Source organism: Mesoplodon mirus (assembly GCF_964341445.2).
Source record: "Mesoplodon mirus genome assembly, chromosome: 2".
Lineage (NCBI taxonomy): Eukaryota > Metazoa > Chordata > Mammalia > Artiodactyla > Ziphiidae > Mesoplodon > Mesoplodon mirus.
The window spans coordinates 134,910,224-134,924,064 of NC_138977.1; positions in this window are offsets into that span (position 1 = coordinate 134,910,224).

Sequence of the window (13,841 nt, forward strand, 5' to 3'; positions counted from 1 at the left end):
GGTTCCAGGAGGCTGGGGCAAACTGACTGTGATGGTGACTCTTAGAAGCCTAGAAAAAGTGTTGGCTAATCATTGCTTCATCTCATATTAGAAAAATGCATAATCTACTTTTAGTTCATCCATACCTTCTGAAATAGTTTAGAAATTTGCTAAAAACTTAGGGAAACATAATACACTTAATACACAAGTTTAACTTCTAAATGTTCAAGTTTATTATTAGTACTTAATAATATACTTAAGTTTAATTTCTAAATGTATGATTACTGACCTGTTTCTGACTTTTCTTTTCTTTTTGTTTTGTTTTGTTTTTGCGGTACACGGGCCTCTCACTGCTGTGACCTCTCCCGTTGCGGAGCACAGGCTCTGGATGCACAGGCTCAGCGGCCATGGCTCAAGGGCCTAGTTGCTCCATGGCATGTGGGATCTTCCCGGACCGGGGCACGAACCCGTGTCCCCTGCATCGGCAGGTGGACTCTCACCCACTGAGCCACCAGGGAAGCCCCTTCTGACTTATTTTTTAATTAAGTGATTTATTAGAACTATGTTTACTTTAGTATCAAATAGGAAAATCACATAATCTAAAGCCCTTCTGTTGTGTTTATTTTAATAAAAACCAATATTTCTGCCTAGCAATCATATTCTATTCATGCATTTAATTTTACATATTATACCACATTATAAATATTTCACTTGTCAGTTATGATTTTTTAAATGTTTATAAGACTTTATCATTCCCACATGAATATTTGACTCACTCACAAAATTCAAGCTAATTACATTCCACTGTTCATACACTGCCCGTCTCATGCAATTATTTGTACTGTCATCTTTCCCTGTTTCTGTTGCCACATTTTCTCAAAATATAGAAAATATTTATACAACGCCTCTTAGAACACCCGTTCAGATTTTCTCTCTGATTCTTTTCAAGACATGAAAAAGTTGAAGGTAAACAAAAAACCTAAAGGCAGCATTAACTTTTATGTTGAATCAGAACCATACCCTACCTTGAATTGGTTTTTTCATTTAAAATGGTTACCGGCAGCAGAGTTTATATCAGCTTTCAGTATAAATTTAAACTCACTCATTTGATATAGACAGTTAGTACTATTAGTGGGCAGTATCCAAGGAGAGCTCTAGTTAAAATCACCTCAGTAACATGAAGAAAACTTAGCAGTTAAGTAAAAGCAAATTTTCACTTTATGAAACAATTGGAATAACTTTTGTTAATATACAGTCAGAATAGAAAAGATATTTTGTGATAAAATAGAACTAGTCTCTAAGAATCATATTATACATTCACATTTATTTGGCCTTCCTCATGAAGATTTCTCTCCATGATCTTTATGGTAAGAAAAATCAAGATATTCCCAAATTTCTCTTAATTGAAAAAGAAGGGGACATAAAAAGCTATATAGCTTCCATGAAATCAGTCAATAATCTTTCTTTTGATTGTGATTGGGGAAGTATGGGAGTTTAAAGTATGTAATTTAGTGTTTTTATCCTTTGACTGTTAATCCAAATATTTACATGCTTATATTTTTATATTTAAAGTTGATTTAGAAACTTTCTTAACAACTGTCTACTATGTTAGTCAAGAATTTAAGTACTTAAGTACTACTTTCATCCTCACAAGGTTGTCATATCAGAAACTGTAATCACATAAATTTAATATTTATACTATTTGACTATATTAATATCACTCACTGTTAAACCAAGTAATAGACTTAGCTTCTAACTAATTATGCATAGTTAACATATATACACATATATGCATTTGTATTTGTGTGTGTAGATATATGTGTATATTTGTACATGTAGTTGTTATGGTTGCTATTTGTATGATTGCTATTCCTCTTTAACATCAACAAAATTCTGACTTTCTTTTTTAATTGCTTTTCTATGGGTTTTTATTCACTTATTTCTCTGAGCACTGGAAAAGCCTCTTTTATCTGAGTGACAGGACAAGTTCTCGGATTTAAAAAAAATTTCTTTTGGTAGTTACCTCTTCTCTGCTTTTATTAATTTGGGGGAAGGAATTCATATTAGCAGAATATTGGAACTTCTTGACCATTCTTTAAATATCATTTTTCTTCACCTATTTTGTTTATTATGTTTTTTCATTAGTTTTAAGTTTAAGAATATTTCCTCAATTTTATCTTCCAACATGGCTATTATTTTTATTCTGATTATGATACTTTCTATTTCCAGGAGATTATTATTGATTTATAATTGTTCCTTTTCAAAGACTTATTGTTTTTCACAATTAAAGTACCTGATTTCTCTAAAGATTTCAATTATACCATTTATTTTCTTTCTAATCCCTATCTTACACTTGTTTTTCACAGGTAAAATACTAAAATGAGACGGACCCTTGTCTCGCTTTTAGGTGATGCTTGAAGAAACTAAATGCACATTCCAAAAAAGAAAATAGATTACCATTAAAATATATCAAGGTAAGTCACCATAAACTATTTAGAAAGTTCACCAACATCCAGAATGAAACAGAAATTGAAAAGAGGATTCATTTGGAGAGCATTTGACTGTAAATCTCTCTCCCCAAAGAGGTAAGTGGGTGCTGGGAAGATGCCACATTTAGTCACAAGCTAAGGGAGTCATATGGGTTTCCTTGCAGGTGAAGGCACTTTGGACCAGTATCTGACTCATGTCTGAGACAGAAGAGTGAAGGGTTGCCTCTGGGAGAGTCATGAATGAAGGCGTGGCTGAATGAAGCAACTAGCGTCCAATGCACTTTTACAATGTGCTACTTACACAACTACAGTTTTCAGTTAATTTCTCATTTGATCCTCACAATACAAATACAATTTAGTCTTTACCACACTAAAATATCTGATACTCACAGGAAAATATAAAACAGCAACAATGACAACAATAAATCTTAGAACTAATAAATTGTAAAATCATGCAAGACTCTTTCAGTAACTTCAGTTTAGCTCTGTGGAAGCAACATCTGTGGACCGATTCATCCATACTCATATCCAAGTCAGGCATGTGGAATTTCCTTGTTTGCCCATAATACTGACTGCATGCCCTTTACATTATATTTTAAAACACTCAGGGCTTATTCTATTGGCACATGTAAATTTCCTATCATTATTGTTTTATGACATAAAAGATTGTATTTTTCAGAGAACAGTAAAAGGGGTGGGGATTGAGGGGAGGTACAGGGTGCATCCTGTACCGTAAATTCCATACATATGAAGTATAAAGCTAAGTAAAGACAGTGAGAGAGAAGACATTATGGCATATTGCAGACTGCGGTACTTTTGTTTAGTTTTGTCTTTTTAATATTAAAATTGGTACACTTGAGATATGTTTACATTAGAAAATTGTCATTTTGAATGTTTTTATCATATACACTATAATTTGATTTACCAAAACTTCTTGAAGAAACTGAATCTTAAAGGGTAAACATAGTTTATCAGAAGTGATAGGATTTTTTTGTTCCCATTTTATTGAGAGATAATTGACATACAGCACTAAGTTTAAGGTGTACAGCATAATGATTTGACTTACATACATCATGTATGATTACCACCATAAATTTAGAGAACATCATCTCATATAGATTGCTGTATTTTTTAACAAGGCACACAGATTCAATGTGACACAGATTCTAGAATAGGAGTTATAGAGAGGCCCTTTGTCCAGGAGAGCCACTCCTAGGTGTTGGGCTGTGAGCTTGAAAACAATTTATCATATACGTAACTGTAGATTTTTTGAGTGAGCACTAGAACCTATCTTAATGCAATCATATAGATAATCAGGGTTTTTCCTCACGGATGTAATACTGAAAGAAGAATTGATAAGGAGGGAAAACAATTGAGAGATAACCATAGCCTGAACTTTTGAAATATTTTTAGATCAGGAGAAAGATAAAAAATAAACCTTTGACTGAGGCAGAGAGGACATCATAGCGTGGTAGGAAGAACCCTATGATGATCTATAAACCAGAGCTGCAAACACTAAGAAGTAGGGAGTGATGAATGCTGAGCATATGGTTAGCAGTTGTCAAATAAAATTATAAAGCTGAAGAGAGTATTTTACACATGTTGATGTTTTCAGTGAGAAACGGCCGGCCATAGCAGCCAGTCCACTCCACATAAGGACCTTCATGACTACGACGTTTTGACAGCAGAAAAGCACTCTGTCGACCACCGACTTGTTCCAGGAAAGAGTTGGCCAGGGAAAACTATATGTTTCTAACACTGAACATTTTTTTTTCTTTTGAAATAACCCCAAACTGTTAACTTGCCCCCTGGTAGCCAACCAAGGTCTGCCAAACATTCCAGATGACCAATTAGAGTGTCTCCCTGCTTTCAAAACTCCCACTTTAAAAGAAAGCTTGCCAATCAAAGACTGTCTCAGTTTTTCCTCTTTATACTCTCTATAAAAATGTACTCCTGTCTAGTTCCTTTAAACCCCTGCTGAAATGTAAGTGATGGCAGATGGATTCCCTTGTGGCAAGTTTATGAATAAATCGCCTTTGTATGTGTTGTAGCAGACTTAGTTTTGTCTCTGACATCAATAAAGGGACTCATAAATTTAAAAGAGGAATAAATTTAAATATGAATAACTAAACATACAAATGCCAAATCATCACGGTAGTAATCTTTAACATTTTTAAGGTTTGCTACAATTAACAAACTGTCTTTACCTAGATTATTTAAACTTCAACACAACCCAGAGGGCAGTCATTCATTGTAAAGGATACTGGAAACAGGTTTTATATTTTTATTACTATTTTTCTAAATTCAGTAAATGTGGGCGAGAACCTGAACTCAAGCCCTGTGTTACAAGATCCCTTTCCCTTAATAATTTAAAGCATTACATTTACTATATTACAGTGGTAAAATTAAGATACTGCTATTCAACTTTGGGAATGCTTGAAGTAAGAAGTATAACGTGGTTTGGCTTCTTGAAGGAATTTAGCCTTGGCTACAGATTTTTTAAAAGTGGTGTTCATGGATTGGGAAGGAATAGAAGAGAGAAATGTCATTAGAATAATGAAATTTGAAAAATATACTAAGACCCAGATATGGTTTTCAGACCAATTTCTTTTTCAGTTTTAAATATGGAAAATGACATAAAAATGTATCATATATGATATTTAACCAATAGATTAAAGGATCATCAAAAGATCAATTGTTACATTTAAAGTTGGAGAGAGTTTAAGAGAGGATGACAAATATATACATGACATTTATATGATTCTTACATAAAATTTCTATGACACTCTTGGATAGGAAAATCTGTCTTTTAATCTCTCTAGGGCAAGTTTTCCTACTTAATACATTTACTCTGTTGGATAAAACTTCTCATAAAATTCTGACTCCCTTAGTTTCTGACCAGTAAAATATTGGAATGATAAATTGAAATACATAAATATTTAAGAATTTCAGACATTTTTTGAACTTTACACTAAACATGCATTAATCAGAGCAAGAAAATTATACTTTGAAATCTTTATTTTATTGACATAGATAAAAGGAAAAGCCTTTATAAAAAATCCTTCCATAATAATATCCTTTCCTAAAAGTTTTAGTAATATGAAAGAATTCCCTTTTACTACTTTCTTCCCCAAAACTAAAACCTCTTTTTTAAATTGATCATTTCTAGTTCAAATTTCTTTCATATTTTGCAAATTTCATAGTTATATTATTAGAAGGCTGTTAAGGATGCAGTGCATGAAATTCCAAAGTTTTGTGAAAAAATAATATAAAAACTTGGCAATCAATTAGTTTAATAAACTTTACAATATTGTGCATGCTATTATATTTTAAAGCATTTTCCTAATAATACTCATATCAATCAAGTTTTAATGACAAGTAATTCCACATTTTAATATAAATACCATGTCTGAAATTTTCTGAAAGGAAAAAATAATTTTGAAAGCAAAAAAAACCATGTTTTATCAATATGATTGATAATCTCTGCTAAACACCTCTTATTGGCATTGTCATATCCAGAAAGTCTCTCCTCTTAGAAGTGGGGCTATATCATATGTACTTGATACAAAAATGTATAATTATGGTCATTGATACCCTTAAATGTGGCCTATTGATGGTGAGGTGATGTCTTAGGTGATACATTTTATAGGCTAAATTCTGGCCAGGTCAATCATCTAGGAAGATTACTTTCTTCTTTATAGAAATCATACATCTTTCTGTAATTATTTTCTTCTTCCTCAAGGTCTTTATATTTCTTCTACTTGACTATATTTTATCCATATGAACCTACAAATCTGATCACGTCATTAAAATATGTAAAATTATCTTCTGATTTCAGGATGAAATTCAATGTTCATTTATTTGTTTTACACAAATATGGTACAGTTTAGAAGGACAAACAGATATATAAAATGTCATTTTAGACATGTACTTATATACTTGTAACTTATATTTCCAACAGCTTTTAGCAGACTCATTCAGTGATGTGTCAAGTAAAATGACAACTGAGAATTCAATCTGGATATAGCAAAGTGGCAGTCACTAATGATCTTTAAAAACATAATGATTTAAGATCAGATTATGATGAGTTTAAGAAATAAAGTGAGCTATTATATACAGTAAATATAGACAACACTTAGGAGAATTTTTTTCTGCATGGGAAAGTGTATGGATTATTAGCTAGAGGGAGATGTGATTCAAGGAAGTGTTTTGTTTGTTTTTAATATTAGAGAAATTTCACGTTTGCACACTAATGGGGATTATCTGGTTGAGGGAAAAATTGAATAATGAGAGAGAGAGAGGGAACATTTTCTGTAGTACTGATCTCAGCTTACTTTTATTTTATTTTACTTTATTTATTTATTTATTTTTGGTTGCGTTGGGTGTTCAGTGCATGTGGGCTTTCTCTAGTTGTGGCGAGCGGGGGCTACTCTTCGTTGTGGTGTGCAGGCTTCTCATTGAGGTGGCTTCTCTTGTTGCAAAGCACAGGCTCTGGGTGCGTGGGCTTCAGTAATTGTGGCGCACGGGCTTAGTTGCTCCGTGGTATGTGGGGTCGTCCCCGACCAGGGCTTGAACCCGTGTCCCCTGCACTGGCAGGCGGATTCTTAACCACTGCACCACCAGGGAAGTCCCTGATCTCAACTTCATATTAGAAGCCAGTGAGATCAGGCTAGTGAGGCTTCATACTGATGTGTGCCTTAGAAAAATACTTTAAAGTGGAGGAAAAAAGCTGTATTAGACAACAAATAGCATGATAAATAATTCTTGACATTGAAAAAGGGTCACATAATTCCAAAATATTTTCCTGACATTATTTACCTCATCCATCTCTCAACCTGTGATCTAGGTCAGGCAATTTTGAAGGTGAAAAAAAATTAATTTTGACGAAATCATTTTTGTTCTCAGAACTATTCTGTACAATGTGCTCTTTTTTTAAAAGTTTATCTCACTTCTATGGGTATCATTTTCGTGTTCCTTTCATTTGATTCATTTGTTCTTTTGCTAAATATGAATTAATCTTCTTGAAATGATCATATGTTCTTACCAGAAAATGTATATTTGGGGATAATGTCAGTAATTGCTTTCACTGTTAAATTTTGTACCCCTTTCCTGTCTCTTCTGAATCTAATATGTTGTTACCTAGATTATCATTGAATTAATATTCCTTACTTTTTCAAATAACCATATAATGTCAGGAAAATGTAGACACTTCCTTAAATGTCCATCTCTATAATATAAAATTTAATTAGTACATATAAAATACAAATATCTAATTATATAGACAAAAATAATATATTTTAAATATTGCCAATATATTATTAACAGCAGAAACATAATGATGTAAGGTATGACTTTATAGTTTATTTTTAATAAATATATAGTCTCCATTTGACCTACATTTAGAAATGTATACAACATAGTATTACCTTTGCCATAAATTCTTTTACGCCAACTACTGTAAACAAATTTACATCTAAAATTAAAATTTACTTAATGCATGTACAATGGTATACAGGTCAATCAAAGATATTTAAATGGTTTGAATATATTTTGTCAATTCTAATTACTAAGTACTTCTGCTATTCTTGAAATTATAATATTATTGTTTCCTATCTTTGTTAACATTTCATAGTTCAAGTAACTATGGTATTAAAATTAATGTTTGTGTGTATTAAGGACTCTATTTATTTTTAATGTTTGACCACTGACTTCTTTGTGAGTCTAATGCTCCTTTTTCTTCTTTGACCCGACATGTGGATAAGCCCTTGCTAATCTCCTCTGTTGGCACTGGTGAGAAATTTAAACCTCACAGCTCTCCAGCCCACCACAGGAAATTTTCCTCAGTCACATCCTCTCCCATAAAGACCCAACGCACCCCTACTATTCAATCAGGCTAGCCCTGCTTTCCAGGTATCTGTTGTGTGAAAAATAAACTTACTCTCAAATTACCTTAGTCTGGTGGGTGTCATCATCCTTGACATCTGCCCTAGAATTGGCAGAAGTCCATCTCTTTTCCACATAGTGACCCCAAAACACTGAGTATGAAAACAATTTATTATTCTAGAATGTAAACTTCTGCTCTTAACCTGAGTAAATGTAAAATAAGTTTAAAAGAAACCGACATCCCCCAAATTTATATTTTTCACTTATAACTGTACAATTGTGTGGTGTCAATTGAACAAAATATAAAGACAGTAGTAATTAGAGTTCAGACAAATATAAGATTTAGGATATTCTAACCCAAAGGCTGTGGTAAAATATTACTCATTTTTTAAAAATCTATATGTATTCAATAATTGAAGATAATTTATAAGTAGGTAAACAATCATGTATACATACATACATACATGTATATATATGTGTATGTATACATGTAAGTATGTATCCATATGCATGCGTATGGATATATATTCAAACTAAGACTTGTGAGAGCAAAGAACTTTTTAAAAAGTTATGCTGAGACAAGGGGTATACAGCAAAACTCTCCAGTAAAACTGAATTTTATGGTAATTTAGGCAGATACACACTTACCCACAATACATGTAACTTCACCTAACCCTATTACCCTTTTATCACTGTCAACAAATAATATTCTGTCTAAATTACTAGGTTAAATGAGTATTTTATCTTCCACCTTAAACCTCTCTTCCTTCAATTAACACTATGCACTACTATCAGATTTAATCTTCTTTAATTATACTTGCATCTCTTTGCTCAAGAATAATGTCTTCCCATAACTTTTGAATTCCTCCATTAATCAGACTGAATTGTCCTATCCTTGCTGGTCTAAAAGTTTCCACTAAATTCTTGAACATCTGGATTCCCACTGAATATAAACTGCCTATTGTAAAACCTACCATTTTGGTCTATGTTGTATTGTTTTCTCTTTCCTCCTCTTTCTTTCCTCCTAATCTCCCTCATATATATTAATCTCACCCCCTCAGTCTCAATTTCTAATAAACTTTTTTTATGTTCTTTCCCCTGAGGCTCAAAATACAGCATAGGAACTTGTTTTATTAGAAACAAATACAGACTTACAGAATACTAATGATAATAAAGGTAATGTCTAATGTTGAATGAACACTCACTATGTACCAGACTCTTTACCAAAACATTTACAAGGCATATGTCATTGATTTTATTCAAAATTCCATGGGGCAGTTACTGGGATCATCTTCCTTTAATTGGTGATAAACTTGAAGTTTAAGGAAAGTAGTAAGCATTATCCCCCAAGATCACTAAGAGTAAAGGATGCTATCCAAACCCTATTAACACTTAGCTTCAAAGTCAGTGCTATTAAAATCTGCAACATGCTTGAGGATTACATCAACTAAGCCATATGTGAAGCATATGATATGGGATTGGCAGCGAGTACATTTTTTTGTTTGTCTGTTTGATTTTTTTTCAATTGATTTAGTTGAGACTCAATTCAAATGTCATTTGACCAGACAGATGAAGTCAAAACTGAGTGTTGCTTTATTTTCCAAGCAATTTAACATTATTTTAGACTCAGCTTCAAAATATATTTAGTGTTTCTAAGTTGCATGTTGTGTGTCATAATCTAATATAATTTAATAACTAGTCACATCGATGTTATCTTAAACACTGAAGGATGATTGTGGTACATAATCACCATTATATTATCCACTTCTAATTATTATATTTTGAAGGCATAATGTTAAAATAGGCAGGAAAGTAATATTGGAGAGCACCAATATCTTATCAATTTTAAGTGTTAGGACTATGCCAGTGGTAACTGTAGCAGATAAAAAACATTGATCTGGGCTTCCCTGGTGGCGCAGTGGTTGAGAGTCCGCCTGCCGATGCAGGGGACACGGGTTCGTGCCCCGATCCTGGAAGATCCCACATGCCGCGGAGCAGCTGGGCCCGCGAGCCATGGCCGCGGAGCCTGTGTGTCCGGAGCCTGTGCTCCGCAACGGGAGAGGCCACAGCAGTGAGAGGCCCGCGTACAGCAAAAAAAAAAAAAAAAAAAAAAAAAAACATTGATCTAATACTATAAAGCATAAAGATTAACCACAATACAAACAATAACGTACCAAAAAAAAATCACAATGGTTGCTAAATTCATACAGTCAATGTGCCTACAGAAGCATTGTATCTTTAGCTATTAGCCCTTATTTCCCTTTTTGTTTTTGTTTGTTTTCATCTAATATTTTGTGGAACTCCGTTTTTGAAGCATTTCATAAGAAATCAGTTGTGGTTTAGCATAAAAGTGATTACTCTTCCTGAAAGAACATACCTTTTTTGACACTTATGCTAACCATACAACCATCTGGGTAATCTAACTTTTAGAAAGCTGAAAATTATTTGTCTGTAGATAAATTAAAAAGATCATCTTATTCTTTGCATTGTTAAGTATTTCAATGCATATTTATTATTACAATTTGTAGTCCCTCATGCATTATTTAATTTCATTAGAGATAATAGGTAAATTGATACTCAAGACACTTTCTTTCCTTCCACTTTGGTCTCTATGCTGGCATGGAGGAAATATAATCAGTTTATAATCAGATAAGTATTATGGATTACATCGTCCTTTATTTTAGACTTAGAGGTCCCTTTCCAGTTTCTTTTCTGTAGTGAAAAGCCTAATGAGGAAAAGACTATATTTTATGTTTTCAGAAAAATCTTTAAAATGTGCATATATTTTGAATTTCTCTTTCTGGTTTCTATATAAAATATAATTACCATCTGGAATTATTTACTAAAATTCAGGCAATTTATAATCTTGTTGTTTCATTGATCAGGTCATGCTTAAGAGAGAAATATCTTAGCTTTAAAGTTACACTCCTTATTTAGATAATGAAGCTTTACCACTGATTCAAGAGACAGATAGCAACAACTACAAACAAAAAAACAAACAAAACCTAAAATTTAAAAGTTCAGCTTATTCTATCAGAGTCTTTAGGGAAGAAATAACATTAATCAGGAAAATAACAAATGGTTATATAAGAATAGAAATGTTTAAAATGAACAGTCACTGTATCTATAATTTTATTAAGCTTCATTAAAACGATTATCAAAAATAAAATCATATTGCTATCTTTCAATATTTAGATATAATTTAATGTGATTTAGAGAAAGTACTGCAAAACAATTAAACATAATTCTTGCAAGAAAATCTTGCCCATAATAAAGGTCAGGGTTTATTTCTGGACTCCCAAACATATCCCACTGAACTATGTATCTATCCTTGTGGTAGTACCAGACTATCATGATTACTGTAGCTGGATAGTAAGTTTTCCTATTATGGTTAACTCAAATGTTGTGAGTATCCACTTAAAATTCCATGTGACACTAATCATCTCCATATGAGCAGTTCATCTCTCCAGAAACTGCATATCACAGTAAAAGGTGATCTCTCCAAGTTCTCACATATTTTTCATTGTGTTTAATGAATAAGATAAACCCTGAATAATACCATGGGACCCATACAAAGTGCCACTAGTGATATTGGAAGTGCTCCCAAAAAGCAGAGAAAAGACATGACATTAGAAGAAAAAGCTGAATTGCTTGATATGTACCATAGGTTGATGTCTTCAGCTGTGGTTGCCCACCATCTCACAGTACATGAATCTGGCATAAGGACAATTTTTAAAAAAGAAAAGAAAATCGGTGAAGCCATTGCTGCAGCTACCCCAGCAGGCATGAAAACCTTGTGCTTTTTGTGAAATACATACCTCTTTACGTCGTACTGAAAATGCAGCTCTTATGAGGATGCAGGATTGCTATGCGAAAGGTATACCTATGGACTCTAATATGACTTGAGAAAAAGTGAAGTCATTATATGACAACTTAAAGCAAAAGGAAGGTAAAAGATCTAAAGCTGGAGAGTTTAATGCCAGCAAAGAATGGTTGGTAATTTTGGTAATTTTAGAAAGAGATTTGGCTTAAAAGAATGTCAAGATAACAGGAGAAGCACCTTTTTGCTGATCAAGAGGCAGCAGATGAGGTCCTAGATGTTGTTAAGAAAGTCATTGAAGAGAAAGGATATCTGCCTGAACAGGTTTTTAATGCAGAGAAAGTACCCTATTGTGGAAAAAAATGCCACAAATGACATTTATTAGGAAGAAAAAGAAGCAAGCATCATGATTTAAGGCAGGAAGGGATAGGCCGACTCTACTGTTTGTGCAAATGCAGTTGGGTTTAAGATCAGGAATGCTCTTATCTATAAAGCTGCTAACCCCTGAGGCTTGAAGGGAAAATATAAACACTAGCTGCCAGTCTTTTGTTTGTAGTGCAACAAAAAGGCCTCGAAAATGAGAACCCTTTTCTTGAATTGATTCTACTGATGCCTTGTCCCTGAAGTCAGGAAGAACCTTACCAGTAAGGGACTGCCTTTTAAGCTTCTTTTGATATTGGACAATGTCCCTGGCCACCCAGAACCCCATGGGTTCAACACCAAAGACACTGAAGTGGTCTAGTTGCCCCCAAACACAATGTCTCTAGATCAGCTTCTAGATCAATGGGTCATAAGGACCTTTAATGCTCATCACACTCAGTGTTTTATGGAAAAGGTTGTCAACGCTACGGAAGAGAACACCCACAGAGAGAACATCATGAAAGTCTGGAAGGATTACACCACTGAAGATACATCACTATTACAGAAAAAGACATCAAAGCCATCAAGCCCAAAACAGTAAATTTCTGCTGGAGAAAACCAAGTCCAAATGTTGTACATGACTTCACAGGCTTTACAACAGAACCAGTCAAGGAAATCATGAAAGAGACCTTGGATATGGCAAAAAAAGGTGAGGAGTGAAGGGTTTCAAGATACAGATCTTGGAGAAACTCAAGAGCTAATAGACACCACACCAGAGGAATAACAGAAGATGACTTCATGGAAATGAGTGGTGACAATCAGGCAGAAGGGTTCCCATTATTCAAGACTGCTTTTCATTTCTTTCACAACACGGACCCTTCTATGATTTGAGCACTGAAACTAAAGAAAATGATGGAAGAAGGATTAGTACCATATAGGGACATTTTTAGAGAAGTGAAAAAACAAAAATGTCAGATGGAAGTTACAACGTATTTTTATAAACTTACACTGAGTGTGCCTGCCTCGCCATCCACCTCTTCTACCTCTTCTGCTACTGCCACCCCTGAGACAGCAAGACCAACCCCTCTGCTTCCTCTTCATAGAAAACAACAGTGATGAAGACCTTTATGATGATTCATTTAATGAACAGTGAATAATCACCATGCTGTACAGTTAATAAACTTATGTGTTGTGTGTTTGTGTGGCTATCTTCCTGTGAAAATCTAATAACGGTATGGATAGAACTGTATGAGGAATTTCTGTGTCATCATAATCATCATCACCTAGCTATTCATCGAGTGCAAGACTTG